We start from the raw sequence: 16,701 nt of genomic DNA, 5'->3' as shown, positions 1-16,701 counted from the left end.
AAAACTCAAAAAATACCAAAAATATCGATCTTCTCGAGAGCATGTCTGACAGAATTATTGAATATTAGGATCCCGAATATATCCGTGGTTTCAGAAAATTTATTGCAACAGACATACAGACGGACATGGGTTAATCAACTCCGCTATCTAAGTATATCCAGAATAGATGTATATAATGTATGGAACACGAAAATGATATTGTAGAAATTACAAACGGAATGACAAACTTATATATACCCTTCTCACGAAGGTGAAGAGTATAAAAATGCTAAGAAAATGTAATATTTTTGCTGTTAGAGATCAGTAAGTTACATACGTGCTTTTTTCTTTCAACAAAATTAACAACACTGTTATACAGGACAAGTCAAAAGTGAGAGTTAGTGTGAGAGAAAAGCAAATAGTATAAGAAATGAACACAAGAGTAAAATCAAACACTCAAAATAAACACCTTAAGATTTAGTTGCTTAACAACAACAACAATAGCTACAACAACAATACAGAACAAAAGCTAAATTGTTAGCATGTTTCAAAATTAAAACGTCCACGACCATTCTAAAGGCGATTTTTTTCTTGGACACACAAAACTTGTACTTTAACACTGCGTACTAAATATTAGTTTAACATACTAAAAAGTCCTTAACTACGTCCTCGTTTTATTGTTAGTTTTTTTTTTTTTTTTTTCGAATTGCCTTCCAAAAGAAACTCTATAATTTTAAGGTTGAAACGTAAACTATGACGAAAGCAAAAAGAGTCCATGAATCTCCGTAAAATCTTTAACTTAACTTTTAGATTTTCTCACAAATAAAACATGCAATTCTATTTGCATATTAACTGACTAACTAACTGACTCTCTTTTATGTTATGGGTAACAGTAAAGTGAAAAGTGAAAGAAAGCAGCCAAATATCTAGGCTAATTTTAGGAGTAATATTTTAAAGACTATGCTAACATTACTAACAACAACAGGCATTACTAAAGAGTAAAGTATATAGCAGCAGCAGTAGCAACAGCAGCAGCAGCAGCAGTAGCAGATATCGAAATGTAAACAAAACAATAACAACAACGCCAACTTAAGTAGCATGATGTTTTTTATGAGCGTTACTAAATATTAGTATATATTTGTTGTTGTTTTATTTGTTATACCCTCTCTTTTTCAAAACAAAGAATTAAAACAACAATTGAGCAAAAAAAATAAGAAAATTGCAAAATAACGTTAAATTGTACTATATACCTATTTTTTGGTAATTACATGTGTTGTATATGTATGAATATTTTATTTACACACATTTACATTTGTGTATTTTATTATGTGTGTGTGTGTGTCCTTATTGTATATGTATTTGTTAAATAGCAGCTAATCAACATGCAATTTCAAAATCATTCATTTAATCTTACACAAAATTAATTTTCTTTGATAAAAATCTTTGTAATTTTTTTTTTCTTAAGCAATTTGTTTGAAATTAGATGTTATTTTAAAATAATTTCAAAAGTGTGACAATTAAAAATCGTCCATTATTATTTAATGTTATAGGTAATTATATAGGTACTTGGTTCTGAATTATAGTTTGGAAATGAAAAATGTTGGAGTGAGTAAATATACTCTCCACGTGACCTAATGCAGTTTATAGTTTTAGTAGAATAGTTAAGAATCTTTAAGTCGTCTTTTCAAGCAAGCCAAACAATGGCACCATTTAAAACTCACAATATCATATAAGATGCCAAATATCGACGAAATAAAAAACCTTTGAGATATGTATCTTATATACCCTTTACATTGTCTGTTTAAAAAAAAACTGTCAATATGTATTTTATTAAAAAAAATCAAAAATATCAGTTGGAAAACGAAAAATACCACAAGGTCCACTTTTATAGATTTTCCTTCAATCTGGTTTTTAAATGAAAAAAGTACCAGTTGAAGAACAAAACAGCACCATACAGTTTACTCTTGTATTACAATCCTAAATGTTTGATTTATGTTTCTAGGTTCAATAATTCAGAAAATCAAAAAAAGTACCATTTGAATGACGAAAAAGTATCAGAAACTCTTGATTTATAAATTTTCATTCAAGGAATCAATATTATAAAAGATTCAAAAAGTACCAGTTGAAGAACAAAATTTTATAGAAAGCTCACTCTTATAAATTTTTATGTTTTTAGGCTCAATATTATAGCAAATCTAAAAAGTACCAGTTAAAGAACGAAAAAGTACCAAAAAATAGTCCTTGGTTCCACAGTTACAATTAACACCTCATTTGCATATTTAATTTTTAATTTTTTCCCATCTTTGCTTAATTTCCCACACACATAACAACATACAGCTTCATACGTATAGTAATGTCTTGTTCTTGTCCTGTTTTGTTTTTATAAACAAGTAAACGATCATTAACCATATGAAGCTGTATATTGTTGTTGTTATACCCTACACCACTATAGTGGTGGTACAGCCACCTTAAAGTATACCGATCGACTCATAATCACTTTCTGGGTCGATTAATACATGTCCGTCTGTCCGGCTGGCTAGCTGTCCATGTAAACCTTATGCGCAAGCTACAGGCCACAATTTTCAAGATATTTTGACATTTCAAGATATTTTGATATTTCAAGACATTTTGATAATTTGGACCATACGAGCTTTTGTCACAAGGACGATGCCCATTGAAAATGGTTGAAATCGGTCCATTATTTCACCTAGCCCCTATACAACCATACCTTCCGATTTAGGGTTTTTAACAAAATTTGGCACAACTAAGTTTTATATAGGCATAAATTGCCATGCCAATTTTTATAATGATCGGCCGTCATTTGACCCTAGCCCCCATACAAACCCCCCTTTAAAAAATAACTTAAATGTCCAAAAATTTACTTATAACCATTAGTATCGCGATGAAATTAAGCATAACTAATCTTTATATAAAGGAGCGCACAACAGGCCCGATCATATAGTCGACCTTGTCCGACTATACTTTCCGACTTGTTTTTTTCTTAATTTTGTCAAATTATACACAAAAATGCTTATTTTTATGAAACTTTCAGAGGTAGTCTTGGATTTGGCATCATATCTTATATATTTATGGACCGAGTTTGACGATTTTCAAAAGCACTACTTTTGAAAGTATGTCTGATAGAATTATAGGAGATTTGGATCCCGCAAATATCTGGTGTGTTAAGGAAATTGATTTCAAAAAACATACAGACGGACAGGAAGACAGTTGGACATAGCTTAATCGACTCCGCTATTTATAAAGATCCAGAATATATATACGTATACATTATGGGGTCGGAATGGTCAATAAAATATTCCAAAAGGTGATACTCATATACTACAATTTTTCGGGACTAAACTGAACACCATCTATTGATCTGAAAATCTTCGTTAAGATATAAATATAAAATAAATGCAAATAAAGAACTTCTTCCTTTGCATTTACAGAAACAGGTCCTTAATGTCTTCAAAATCAATCATTTTTTAAAGAAAAAAAGAAATTGTCACAAATAACACATATAAAACATATAACTATTTAACGTTTACTTACCAACCCCTCATTGCCTAAAATGTTGCATGTAACACTTACAACAAGCAATAGTTAAGTGTTCCAAACAAAACAAATTGATAAATTACCAAAGTTTTTTGACGGCAAGACAATAATTTATGCAACATTTCCGCAAACTTTTTATTCTACTTTAGACTCTAAGAGTATACAGACTAATATGTTTGAGAAAAAAAACCTAGGGGGTCATCTATTAGGCAATATATTGTAAATAAATGTCGAAATTTTTGACCTTAAATATTAACAATGAACATGTAATTTGGACATTTTGGCAAACGAAAATACAAATATGAAAAAATTCACAGGTGCTTGTTTCGATTTTAACTTAAAGTTAAAAAGTGGCAATGTTTTTGCGATTTTTCTTTTACAAATTTTTAGTTTATATATATCAAATATAAATAAGTTATAGTTTTTAATACACATACTTAAAGTAAAAACAAATTAAATTTAACATTTGGTACTTGTTGTACGGCATGAGAAGGGTATACATTAGGTTGGCCTCGTTTACTGCCCTCCGAAAATTTAGGGGGTTATTTTGTAAATCCCTTCCCCTCACTTCACTTCAGTTTTCATATAAATTGTTTTTGTATTTTAAAAAATTTGTATGAAAATATTTTCAACGCAAGGTGAAGTGTTTTACACCTTGGGTAAAACTTGGTTCATTCTAAATTAACATTTCTCAAAATGATTGTCGTGGGGAAATAATTGGTGAGCAGGTTCAAAGTTAACAAACGTGGTAAGCTTAAAATGTTTTGTCAATAGTGAGCTTACCACGATTGTTAACATTTAGACAACGGATATGCATAAAGTTTAGATTGCGACAATGAATTGTTGCAATGTTGACAAAGTTGCGTGGTCTACATTATATGTTGTTGTTGTATATATGTATATACTTGACAATGGATGTTATTGAAAAATTTTGTGTCAATTTGGTACCAGGCGTGTATATTTTTTTTCCTCTGTGTACATAACTCATATCTTATTTATGGACAGATTTGCTTTAAATATGAAACTTTTCGAACTTTTATCAAACTTACTGAAGACTTGGATATCGAAGATATCTGGGATCTTCAGAAAATTGATTTCAACAAACATACAGACGAACAAACAGACAGACAAAAGGTATCTTTTCAAGAGTGAGAAAGTATCAAAAAGTCCTCTTATAGGTTATCATTTACTTCGGGCATAGCTTTATTCTTAACTTATTGTTCTTGCTGTGTTCTGTTTTTATAAACAAACAGAATAATACGAAACTGTATGTTTTTGTTGTTTTTTCTTGTTGGAAGTTGTTTCGGATTATTTATGGACCGATTTTCTTTATTTATGAATCTGTTGTTGTTTATTTCTTTTTGGAGGTTGTCTCGAATTGTTGTTCATATCTCCGTTATTTATGGACCAATTTGTCTTAAATATGAAAGCATGTCTAACAGAATTATTGAAGACTTGAAGATATCTGGGGTCTTCAGAAATTTGATATCAACAGACGGACAAACAGACAGACAGAGAGATATACAGACATACGGACAGACAGACATTCAGACATACAGACAGACAGACAGACAGACATTCAGATATACGGAAAGAGAGACAGACAGACAAACGGACATAGCATACTCGACTCCGCTATCTAGAAGGATCCTAGGATCCAGAAGGAGAAATGGTGTCTTAGAATGAACTAAATTTTCATGTTTTTGAGAAGCAGCATGAAAATAGACAGATAGACAGACAGACAGACAGACAGACAGACAGACAGACAGACATACAGACATTCAGACATACAGACATACGGACAGACAGACATTCAGACATAAGGAAAGAGAGACAGACAGACGAACGGACATAGCTTAATCGACTCCGCTATCAAGAAGGATCCTAGGATCTAGAAGGAGAAATGGTGTCTTAAAATGAACTAAATTTTCATGTTTTTGAGAAGCAGCATGAAAAGATAATTTTAAAAACATTATGTCGATCTCTGATCTAACATGAATTGTATAGGAGTAAGTTATTAGAATCATTCTATGCTAATGGCTGCTATACGAAACATACGTAATAACATGTATGCAAGGGAGTAGTGTACTTCTTTTTTTAAATTTCAAAAAAAAATATATTTACATAAATATATTTAATGATACATTCCTTTACGAAATAATTACATAGAACTTAAATAACTGTGATTAAAAATAAGGTATTTATAAAGAATAAAACAACTTAAAGAACAGTCCAACTAAAATAGTCTAAAGTACAAAACTATTTATATTATTATTTATATTTTCATTTCATGTTTTGTTTTTGTTGAAATGTAACTAAAAAAAAAAAACTATAAAAATATCTTCAGCTTCAATTCGCACTGAATCATTCATACAATTCAACACTCAAAGTCAAGACATAAACTATTTCTTTTATTAAGTATTTGCATAGTATTCATTTTATTTTATTTAATTTTTTTCGCATTTCTTTTGTAATTAATTGTTTTCACGCACACAATTCATGCATAAATATTCATTATTTTCGGTCACTTTTTATTTTGCATTTATTTTTTGTCCTCATTTTACACGAGAATTTTTTTTATATTATTTTTTTTTTTTCTTTCAACAATTACCCGAGTTAAAATCGTTTTGTTTCGATTTCATAATTTAATTGTGAATGAAATGCGTAGGTAGTTTGCAATTATTGATTGAGAATTTTTTTGGCGACATGAGAATGGGAAAAATACATGTACCAACAGTTAATAAGTATGATCAGATATTTAGCTAGAACCTAATTCTTAAATTAATTAGAATTTAACATTTAGAAAGAAATTAATAATTTTTGCAAAATTATTGTATGTTTAATAGATTAACTTTGGACCATAAGTTATCTGGAGACTTCAACTAATTGATTGATTTATTTTAAACATAAATTCATTGCCCTTCGATACAATTTTCTTATTTTTTTAATCCATAAATAATTGCAGACAATGAATTCAAACCTTAATCAATGATCTCAAAATGGCAACTTCGATTCACGGTAAAAAAAGATTAAATATTTCACGATTTCAATTATTTTCAGGCTTCTGATTAACCTAACCATTCGTTTATTAGCTCAAAAAAGAAATTTCTTTATTTATATCATTCCAAATAATGAACAACGCCAATACATAAATCATAGATGTCGTTAACCTTTCTATGTTCTCTCCCAACCAAAAAAAAGAAAAACATACTTCCTTTCATAAGCCGAAATTTAAATCTTTAATACTACACACACTTAGCAAATTAGCTAAATCATTCATCTGACCTGAATAAGTGTACACGTTTTGCCATTTTCCCAAGTCAGCTTTATAAAGCCAATACCATTGCATTTGTAAATAATCCACGTTTTTTGCTATAGTCTATATTATTACATATTTTTGTTTTTTTTTTTTATTTATTAAGAATTAAAATTGTATAATCCTACCAAATGCGTAATTAAGTATTATTTGTATAACTCCAGTTTATTTAATTACCCGTTTAGGATTTTTTGTTAGCCAAAATTCCTTAATAAAATAAATTCTTTGAAAAGAAACTAAACTATAATTATTACCTGCAGTCGTATACTTTTCTTTAACTAGACGAAATTCTGGAAAATTAAACAAGTTTTAGAGAAACTATTAGTTCAAATTAAACAACAATATTATTGGTGGAATAAATTCGATTATATGGTAAAGCCCTACAGTTGGTTTAAATGACTGCGTCTAGTCTATAGTCTAGTCTATAGTCTAGTCTATAGTCTAGTCTATAGTCTAGTCTATAGTCTAGTCTATAGTCTAGTCTATAGTCTAGTCTATAGTCTAGTCTATAGTCTAGTCTATAGTCTAGTCTATAGTCTAGTCTATAGTCTAGTCTATAGTCTAGTCTATAGTCTAGTCTATAGTCTAGTCTATAGTCTAGTCTATAGTCTAGTCTATAGTCTAGTCTATAGTCTAGTCTATAGTCTAGTCTATAGTCTAGTCTATAGTCTAGTCTATAGTCTAGTCTATAGTCTAGTCTATAGTCTAGTCTATAGTCTAGTCTATAGTCTAGTCTATAGTCTAGTCTATAGTCTAGTCTATAGTCTAGTCTATAGTCTAGTCTATAGTCTAGTCTATAGTCTAGTCTATAGTCTAGTCTATAGTCTAGTCTATAGTCTAGTCTATAGTCTAGTCTATAGTCTAGTCTATAGTCTAGTCTATAGTCTAGTCTATAGTCTAGTCTATAGTCTAGTCTATAGTCTAGTCTATAGTCTAGTCTATAGTCTAGTCTATAGTCTAGTCTATAGTCTAGTCTATAGTCTAGTCTATAGTCTAGTCTATAGTCTAGTCTATAGTCTAGTCTATAGTCTAGTCTATAGTCTAGTCTATAGTCTAGTCTATAGTCTAGTCTATAGTCTAGTCTATAGTCTAGTCTATAGTCTAGTCTATAGTCTAGTCTATAGTCTAGTCTATAGTCTAGTCTATAGTCTAGTCTATAGTCTAGTCTATAGTCTAGTCTATAGTCTAGTCTATAGTCTAGTCTATAGTCTAGTCTATAGTCTAATCTATAGTCTAGTCTATAGTCTAGTCTATAGTCTAGTCTATAGTCTAGTCTATAGTCTAGTCTATAGTCTAGTCTATAGTCTAGTCTATAGTCTAGTCTATAGTCTAGTCTATAGTCTAGACTATAGTCTAGTCTATAGTCTAGTCTATAGTCTAGTCTATAGTCTAGTCTATAGTCTAGTCTATAGTCTAGTCTATAGTCTAGTCTATAGTCTAGTCTATAGTCTAGTCTATAGTCTAGTCTATAGTCTAGTCTATAGTCTAGTCTATAGTCTAGTCTATAGTCTAGTCTATAGTCTAGTCTATAGTCTAGTCTATAGTCTAGTCTATAGTCTAGTCTATAGTCTAGTCTATAGTCTAGTCTATAGTCTAGTCTAGTCTAGTCTAGTCTATAGTCTAGTCTATAGTCTAGTCTATAGTCTAGTCTATAGTCTAGTCTATAGTCTAGTCTATAGTCTAGTCTATAGTCTAGTCTATAGTCTAGTCTATAGTCTAGTCTATAGTCTAGTCTATAGTCTAGTCTATAGTCTAGTCTATAGTCTAGTCTATAGTCTAGTCTATAGTCTAGTCTATAGTCTAGTCTATAGTCTAGTCTATAGTCTAGTCTATAGTCTAGTCTATAGTCTAGTCTATAGTCTATAGTCTAGTCTATAGTCTAGTCTATAGTCTAGTCTATAGTCTAGTCTATAGTCTAGTCTATAGTCTAGTCTATAGTCTAGTCTATAGTCTAGTCTATAGTCTAGTCTATAGTCTAGTCTATAGTCTAATCTATAGTCTAGTCTATAGTCTAGTCTATAGTCTAGTCTATAGTCTAGTCTATAGTCTAGTATATAGTCTAGTCTATAGTCTAGTCTATAGTCTAGTCTATAGCCTAGTTCTTTAGAAAAACTAATGGCGACTTAAAAAATTTCCTTCTAACTAACTATAGGGTACAAAGCGTCAGGAAAAAAACAACTACAAGCCAAAACTAAATCAACAACAATAAATAATTATTTCAAATTCTCACGACATTTAACAGTATGATTTTTCTCATTTCCTCCATTTCTGTTCTGTAAGCAAAGTTATTTATTTCTTTGGTTTAGTTTCTTCTTTTCAAGTAAATTTTCGAAAAGTATTTATAATTGTTTAGTGTTTAAAAAAAAGCTGAACATATTTTGATTAATTAGGTCTGCAGTAATAAAAATTGGTGGCTTTATACAGGAATATAATATTTAAACATGAACTATAATTAAATGTTTTTTCAGTTTCAATAAAAGGTCTGTATAGAGTCAAAATTTCTACATTTTGCCCACGTGCAACAACAGAAACTAATTTTTGTTTTATAAAAATTTAACTACATACCTCTGTAGGTATGTATGTAATGCTGTTTATAATGAAATTGTAATTGTGCTCATACCAAACTGTTGGTTACTTTCCTGTTTACTAGTTTCGTGCAATTATTTGATGTTGTGTTTCAGAATTTTTCCTTTTTTGTGCCTATGCAAGATGTTAGTAAATTTCACTTTTTATCCATATGTATCGTTATACATACATCGTGTATGTATTTTAAGTATTGAGGACTAATTACTTCCTTGCACTTGTGATGAGTTTTTAAAACGCCATCCACTAGCACAAAAAAGGACGAATTTACTTGTTTATTCCATGTTAAATATCACGAAATTTACATTTTTGAGAACACTGCTTTCCATATTTTTTGTAGATTTGTTTTAATGTCGATTTTTTTTTTGTGTAATTTAAAAAAACAGAGTTTGAAAAGAGTTGTATTGTTCACACGTCTATAGTCTAGTCTATAGTCTAGTCTATAGTCTAGTCTATAGTCTAGTCTATAGTCTAGTCTATAGTCTAGTCTATAGTCTAGTCTATAGTCTAGTCTATAGTCTAGTCTATAGTCTAGTCTATAGTCTAGTCTATAGTCTAGTCTATAGTCTAGACTATAGTCTAGTCTATAGTCTAGTCTATAGTCTAGTCTATAGGCTCCGTGTGGAGTTGTCAGATCTCCCATCGGACGCGTCCCAGGTGGCGGATAGGGGGAGCTAAGCATGGTCTCTTTCGACACATTGGACATAATGGTCGAAAACGACGATGCTAGCTCGAGATAAGGCAGACCTGACTAGATACATTTTTGACAAATGGTCTAACAAGCCTGTCATATCTAGATGAGTGCATGAATCAGGACAATCTTTTATCACATCAGTGGATACATTTTTGACAAATGGCCTACTGATATGTAAAGAGATGGTAGAGTGCTGATATGATTTATGGTACATCTGATAACAGGCGGTCATATATGATAACAGGACTTCTCCTGTTCCCCATGCACAAATCCGCGGACCAAAACTGTCAACCCCACCCCCATCCCCATATTTCCCAATCCACCTAGTTTATCCCTCTTCAATCCAATCCCAAGAACCCATTCCCTCATCCCCCACTTGTAAGGTTAAGGTGGTTGGAAGCAGTGCCGAGAACCTGAATGGCTAGTTAGTGGTTAAAGAGGACTAGTCGTTAACAGCTCCCCTCCGATGCCAGGGCACGGATCGGTTGTAATGCTTAGCCTAGCCCACGTACGCCGTCCCTGCGTGGGTCGTCCACCCATTACGCGCCTACTCGTGGGAATCACATGGAGAAAAAAACAAATAAACAAACAAACAACAAACAACCCGTGGAAAGCCAGTTGGGGAAACCTAAACTGGTGGACTGCAAACAGCCTGCTATCCAACCTTCTGGTGATAGCACGGCTGAACGCAGCGAGGAAATCTTGTCCGTAGTGGCAAGCACCTCATCAGCTGCACAAGCCTTAGCTGGTACGCCAGCAAATACCCCTGCCTCGGGCACTGCGGACCAAGCAGTGACCCCCGCGACTTCTGGACAGGTTGGATCGTCGAACTCGATGTCGGGTCCAACTAATGCCCCCTCAACCGCCCTCACGGCTAACGAAAACCCCCCTAGTCGCAAAGATCCATCTAGGAAGGCTTTTGTTCAAAGGCGTGCCGCCATGCGTTTAGTCGAGCGACTTGGAGTTAAGTCGGTCGATACGCTTACCACGGACGAAAAATCGTCCCTAGATTGGGCTAAAGCCCTACTGGCTCAGCCGGAGTGTTCTGACCCTCCTACAACCTCAGATGCAGCGGACCAAGCTACATCTGCAGGGCCTAAACGGCAGCGATCGGAGGAAGAACATGCTCTCCAGGCAGTCCCACAGCCGAAGACTAAACGTCAGAAGCAGTTCGAGACTCGTATAGTCAACAGACCCTACAGCGAAGTTGCCAAAAACCCGCTGGTTAGGGCCATTGTTGACAAGAGTGTCAACGACGGAGCTATCTCCCAGGATAAATGGTTGATAATCCGTCAAAAAATGCTGGAGGTGTATTGGAAAATTCTCAAAGAGAATCCCGGTCCATCTCCGCAGAATGACGATGCTGGCTGGTACCAAGGTCACATCAAACTGCTGGCGTGCACGAACGAGCGCTCAGCAAACTTGCTTAAGTTGGCGGTTACGTCTATAGGGGAAGTGTGGCCCGGCGCGAAACTTGACGTGATCCCGGTTAGTGAGATACCTCGCAGACCGAGATCAATCACGGTTATTCCGGCGGAACCACACGAACCAGAGGCGATTCTGGCGTACCTTCAGAGTGGAAACCCTGACCTACCTACCCACAATTGGAAGGTAGTCAAGGTCTCCGAACCTGAAGGTGCTAACAGAAAGGCGGTCGTGGTCCTTAATAAGGAATCGTTGCCGTTACTCCGAGAGAAGCAAGGCAAAGTATACTACGGATTTGATAGTATCAAGCTGCGCGTCTACCGGGGTGACGACAAACTAGACCCCAAACCGGTAAGCACGGACGGAGGAAAGGTAGACGATACCACTAACTCTGACGACCAAATGGACGCCCAATCAAATACAGACTTGATTGGGAATCTATTTGATAGCCAGGGCGAAGTGATTGACGAAGACGAGCTTCTGAAAACAGACCCAGAAGACGCCGACGTCACAATCGTCTACGACCCTGACCAAGATGAAGGTGATCCAAGTGAACCTTCACCACTCTAAAGCAGCTTCAGCTGCATTACACCTCCACCTTGGATATCAAGGGGAGGATATAGCGTTGATCCAAGAGCCGTGGACCCATAACGGCAACATACTTGGAATCAACGTAAAAGGCTATAAAATACTATACGCAAAAGGCACAGGTAACATTAGATCTTGCATACTTGCTAAAAGCACCCTAAATATCTTCATTCTATCTGATTACAGTGATGAAGATACAGTAACCGCAGCATGGGAGACAGAGGAATCCACAATGTGGATCCTCTCCTGCTATATGGCGCACGACCAGACAGACCCCCCGCCAAGTAACACGGTCGTCAGGGCAGTAAGTGCAGCAAACGGAAAACGCATCCCTGTTATTATAGGCGCAGATGCAAACGCACACCATACACTATGGGGTAGCACCAACATCAACACACGAGGTGAGTTCGTATTAGACTTCATTTTAAACCATAATCTTGAAGTAGTAAATAGAGGTTCAGAACCTACATTTGTAGTTGCAAATAGACAAGAGGTACTGGACATAACGCTTGTAAAGTCATTCGCACATAATCCGAAACTGGAAAGTATCGGAAGATTGTTCCTTTTCAGATCATAGATATCTCGTATTCTCGATAGAAAAAACACAGGAAAGGAAAACCCCCTTTCTAAACAGAAGAAAGACAAGATGGGAAGAACAAAATCGAATCCTGACAAGTCTTCTTCAAAATACGCCGGAAATAAACAATACAGCAGATATTGATAGAGCTGTAGACAACCTTACACGCTCTCTTAATCAAGCAACAAGAAGAACATGCAAACCTTCGATACCAAAGGGTAAAAGTAAACCTCCTTGGTGGTCCTCGGAAATAGCGAAGACTAGGAATAGATGTCGCAAACTTTTCAATGAGGCCAAAAGATCAGGTGAATGGTCCACATATAAAGCCTCATTGAATAAATTTAAGAATCAGGTTAGGAATGCTAAACGCTGCTCATGGAGAAGCTTCTGTGGTAGCATCGAAAGCTCTTCAGAGACAAGTCGTTTATGCAAAATCCTGTCTAAATCACAAACCGTTCAAGTTATACCATGGCTACTTGAAATATTTCAAGCCTGTCTTACATGGTCATACGTACCAGAACAATGGACCAAATGCAGTGTGACGTTTATCCCCAAAGGAGGAAAAACAACGCATATTAAGGCAAAAGATTATAGGCCCATAAGTCTATCATCGTTTCTGCTTAAGACCCTAGAGAGGATCATTGACGTTCACATAAGATCGTCAATAGATCCTATGCTCCTATCTCCCTCACAACATGCCTACACCAAAGGCAAATCAGTTGAGACGGCCCTACACTTACTAGTGGGACATATAGAAAAGTCCTTGGAATTTGGTGAATACACGTTAGTGGCCTTTCTGGACATAGAAGGAGCCTTTAACAACGTCAAACCCGACATCATCATATCAGCTCTAGAAGAGCTCGGTATTGAGACATCAGTGATTAAATTCATAAAAGACCTTCTTCAACACAGGATTATCCGTTCTAACATGGGAATGGCATGTATTCAAAGAATGGCAATCAGGGGCACACCTCAAGGTGGAGTCCTATCACCACTTTTATGGAATGTGGCCATAAACAGCCTACTAATGAAACTGGACAACCAAAGATACAAGACTGTCGCTTACGCAGATGACGTTGCGGTAGCAGTATCAGGTTTCCATCTGAATACGATATCTCAAAGACTCGAATCAGCACTCAATCTACTAAGTAAATGGAGCGTTGATAGTGGTTTGAGTGTAAACTCTAGTAAAACCGAACTTGTACTCTACACCAGGAAATACAAGATCGAAAATTTTACCCTACCTCGACTAAACGGAGTCGTACTCTCACTTTCGAACAGTGCGAAATACCTAGGGGTGATACTTGATAGTAAACTATCATGGAAGGAAAATATCACAGCCAGAGTAAACAAAGCCTTAATGGCAATGTACATTTGCAAGAAGGCCATAGGAAAAAGATGGGGACTAAATCCCAAACTGGTAAATTGGATCCATGAAGCGGTTATTAAACCTATTCTCTTTTACGGGGCTGTTGTCTGGTGGAAAGCACTGGACAACAACTCCAATTGTATACTTCTTGATAAGGTACTAAGAAGGATAGCAATCCTTATAACAGGAGCACTGAGAACAACTTCAACCAAATCTCTATTCGCAATGCTTAATTGGATCCCAACGGATCTGATAGCCAGAAAACTGGCACTCATCACTGCCCTCAGACTTGATGCCATAAATGCTTGGACACACAGGCCATACGGCCATGCGGCTATTATGAGGGAAACATCTTTCCTCCCGGGCAATATTGATTACTGCATACCCAAACCTTTCCTCCGTAGGGACTTCGGATACACAATATCCGAAAACTCTTCACCGGAGGATAACAGTTCCCCAAGAACCCTCCTGGTATATACGGATGGTTCTAAAAAAGGGGAACGAGTTGGAGGTGGCATTTTTATCCCTGAATTTGGAACTAAAATAAGCTTTAGGATACAGAATAATTGTAGTCCACTACAGGCTGAACTATCAGCCATAAAAAGAGCAGCAAATTGGCTTTGGTACTACAGAATATCAAACAGAGATATTCAAATTTGTACCGACAGCCAAGCTGCTATCAAATCCCTGATTGGTGTATATACTACATCTAAACTAGTCCAGGAATGCCGGGCATCCTTAAACAGGATGGCGAGACATTCAATAATCGTGCTCAAATGGGTACGGGGACACGGGGATTTGACTGGCAACTATATCGCTGATGAATTAGCGAAACTAGGAGCCTCAATGTCCGACAGAGACATAGACATCTTTTGCGGAATACCGCTAAAAGCTTGCAAGACCATAATAGATGGAAAGTTCTATGAAATTTCTCAGACAAGATGGCGTAATGAACCAACTTGTATCAATACAAGGAAGATATGGCCAAATTTGGACAGTAAACGCACGTCATATCTTCTGCAACTAAACCGCCCTCATATCAGCAACCTTGTTGCTGTCATTACGGGGCATATCTCATTGGGAAACCATGCAAGAAGACTTGGAATTCCCCACAACGACTTCTGTAGAAGCTGTCAAGACGAAGAGGAGGAAGAATCCATCGAACATCTTCTCTGTCAATGCCCGGCGCTAGCGGACACTCGATCCGTATATCTAGGAAAACGACTATTTGATGACTTGTCAGAACTATCCAATCTAGGACTGGATAACATAAATGCCTTCATCAGGCACAGTAACTGGTTTTAGGACCACCAAGCCATAATTAAGGCACTCACTAGTCCGCAAGGACAGACCTCTCAATCTTCTCCTCCACTTCAATTTCTCTTCTATGACTTAATCCTAAACTATCTTCTACTATCCTCTACCCTCTTTCTTTTATATTTTATTATCTTTACAGGTATCACAAAGGGACCAACAGGACCCAAGTGTGCGTCTTTGCAGCCTGAATACCTAACCTAACCTAACCTAGTCTATAGTCTAGTCTATAGTCTAGTCTATATTCTAGTCTATAGTCTAGTCTATAGACTAGTCTATAGTCTAGTCTAGTCTAGTCTATAGTCTAGTCTATAGTCTAGTCTATAGACTGGTCTATAGTCTAGTCTATAGTCTGGTCTATAGTCTAGTCTATAGTCTAGTCTATAGTCTAGTCTATAGTCTAGTCTATAGTCTAGTCTATAGTCTAGTCTATAGTCTAGTCTATAGTCTAGTCTATAGTCTAGTCTATAGTCTGGTATATAGTCTAGTCTATAGTTCAGTCTATAGTCTACACTATAATCTAGGCTAGAAGTAGAGTGTATATAAGAATTTGTATTCTCAAACAATTTCACTCCTTTACATTTAGCTTTTCTTTAAACCAATATTTTTTAATTTTTTACTGGTTTCCTTCAAGTGCAGTTACACTTGGATTTTAGAAAAATAGTTTATACAATTTTCCCTAACCTTCAAAAATACGTCCTTGATTTTTCTAATCTTTCTTTTTGGTGTTTTTTAAAGTTCAATGAAATTAGATAAATTAAATTGCATTCAATTATATGATTGCAGCTCATGCTAGTTGCTATAAAAAGACTTCTGCTCTTGATCTTACATACATAGAATTCTTCAAATAAAAGTTTTTGTTTTCTAGACTAAACTTGAATACGATTATCGAAGAATTTTTTTTCGTGAAAATTATATTAAAATAAAATTTTAAAAAAATTTTTAATTTTTATGCAGAAAAATGTTATTTTTATGGGAAAATATCATTCATTAATAAAAAAAAATCGTGTTTTTAGTGTATTTTTTAAGCCTAATTTGTATGCATTTCTTTGGTACAAAATTTAATTGAAAACATAGGAATGCAAATATAAATAACTTTAACTCTATTGTACTAATAACTAAACTTTTTAGTAGAATATTCTAAAACTCTATTAAAACAAAATTATAAAGTTATTGATTGCACGCAAAAACCAAAAAATTAGCTAAAACATAGTTGACAAAAAAAAATTGTGAGAATACATATGTGTGTATGTACATAAATGGAGAAATTCCAACAATTTAGGCACAACAATGATTATGGT

The sequence above is a fragment of the Lucilia sericata genome, unplaced genomic scaffold, assembly GCF_015586225.1.
Source record: "Lucilia sericata isolate MDLA Ls3-8-SP2 unplaced genomic scaffold, ASM1558622v1 Contig000248F_arrow, whole genome shotgun sequence".
In the NCBI taxonomy this organism is placed as follows: Eukaryota; Metazoa; Arthropoda; class Insecta; order Diptera; family Calliphoridae; genus Lucilia; species Lucilia sericata.
Note: the sequence above shows the minus strand (reverse complement) of the source record.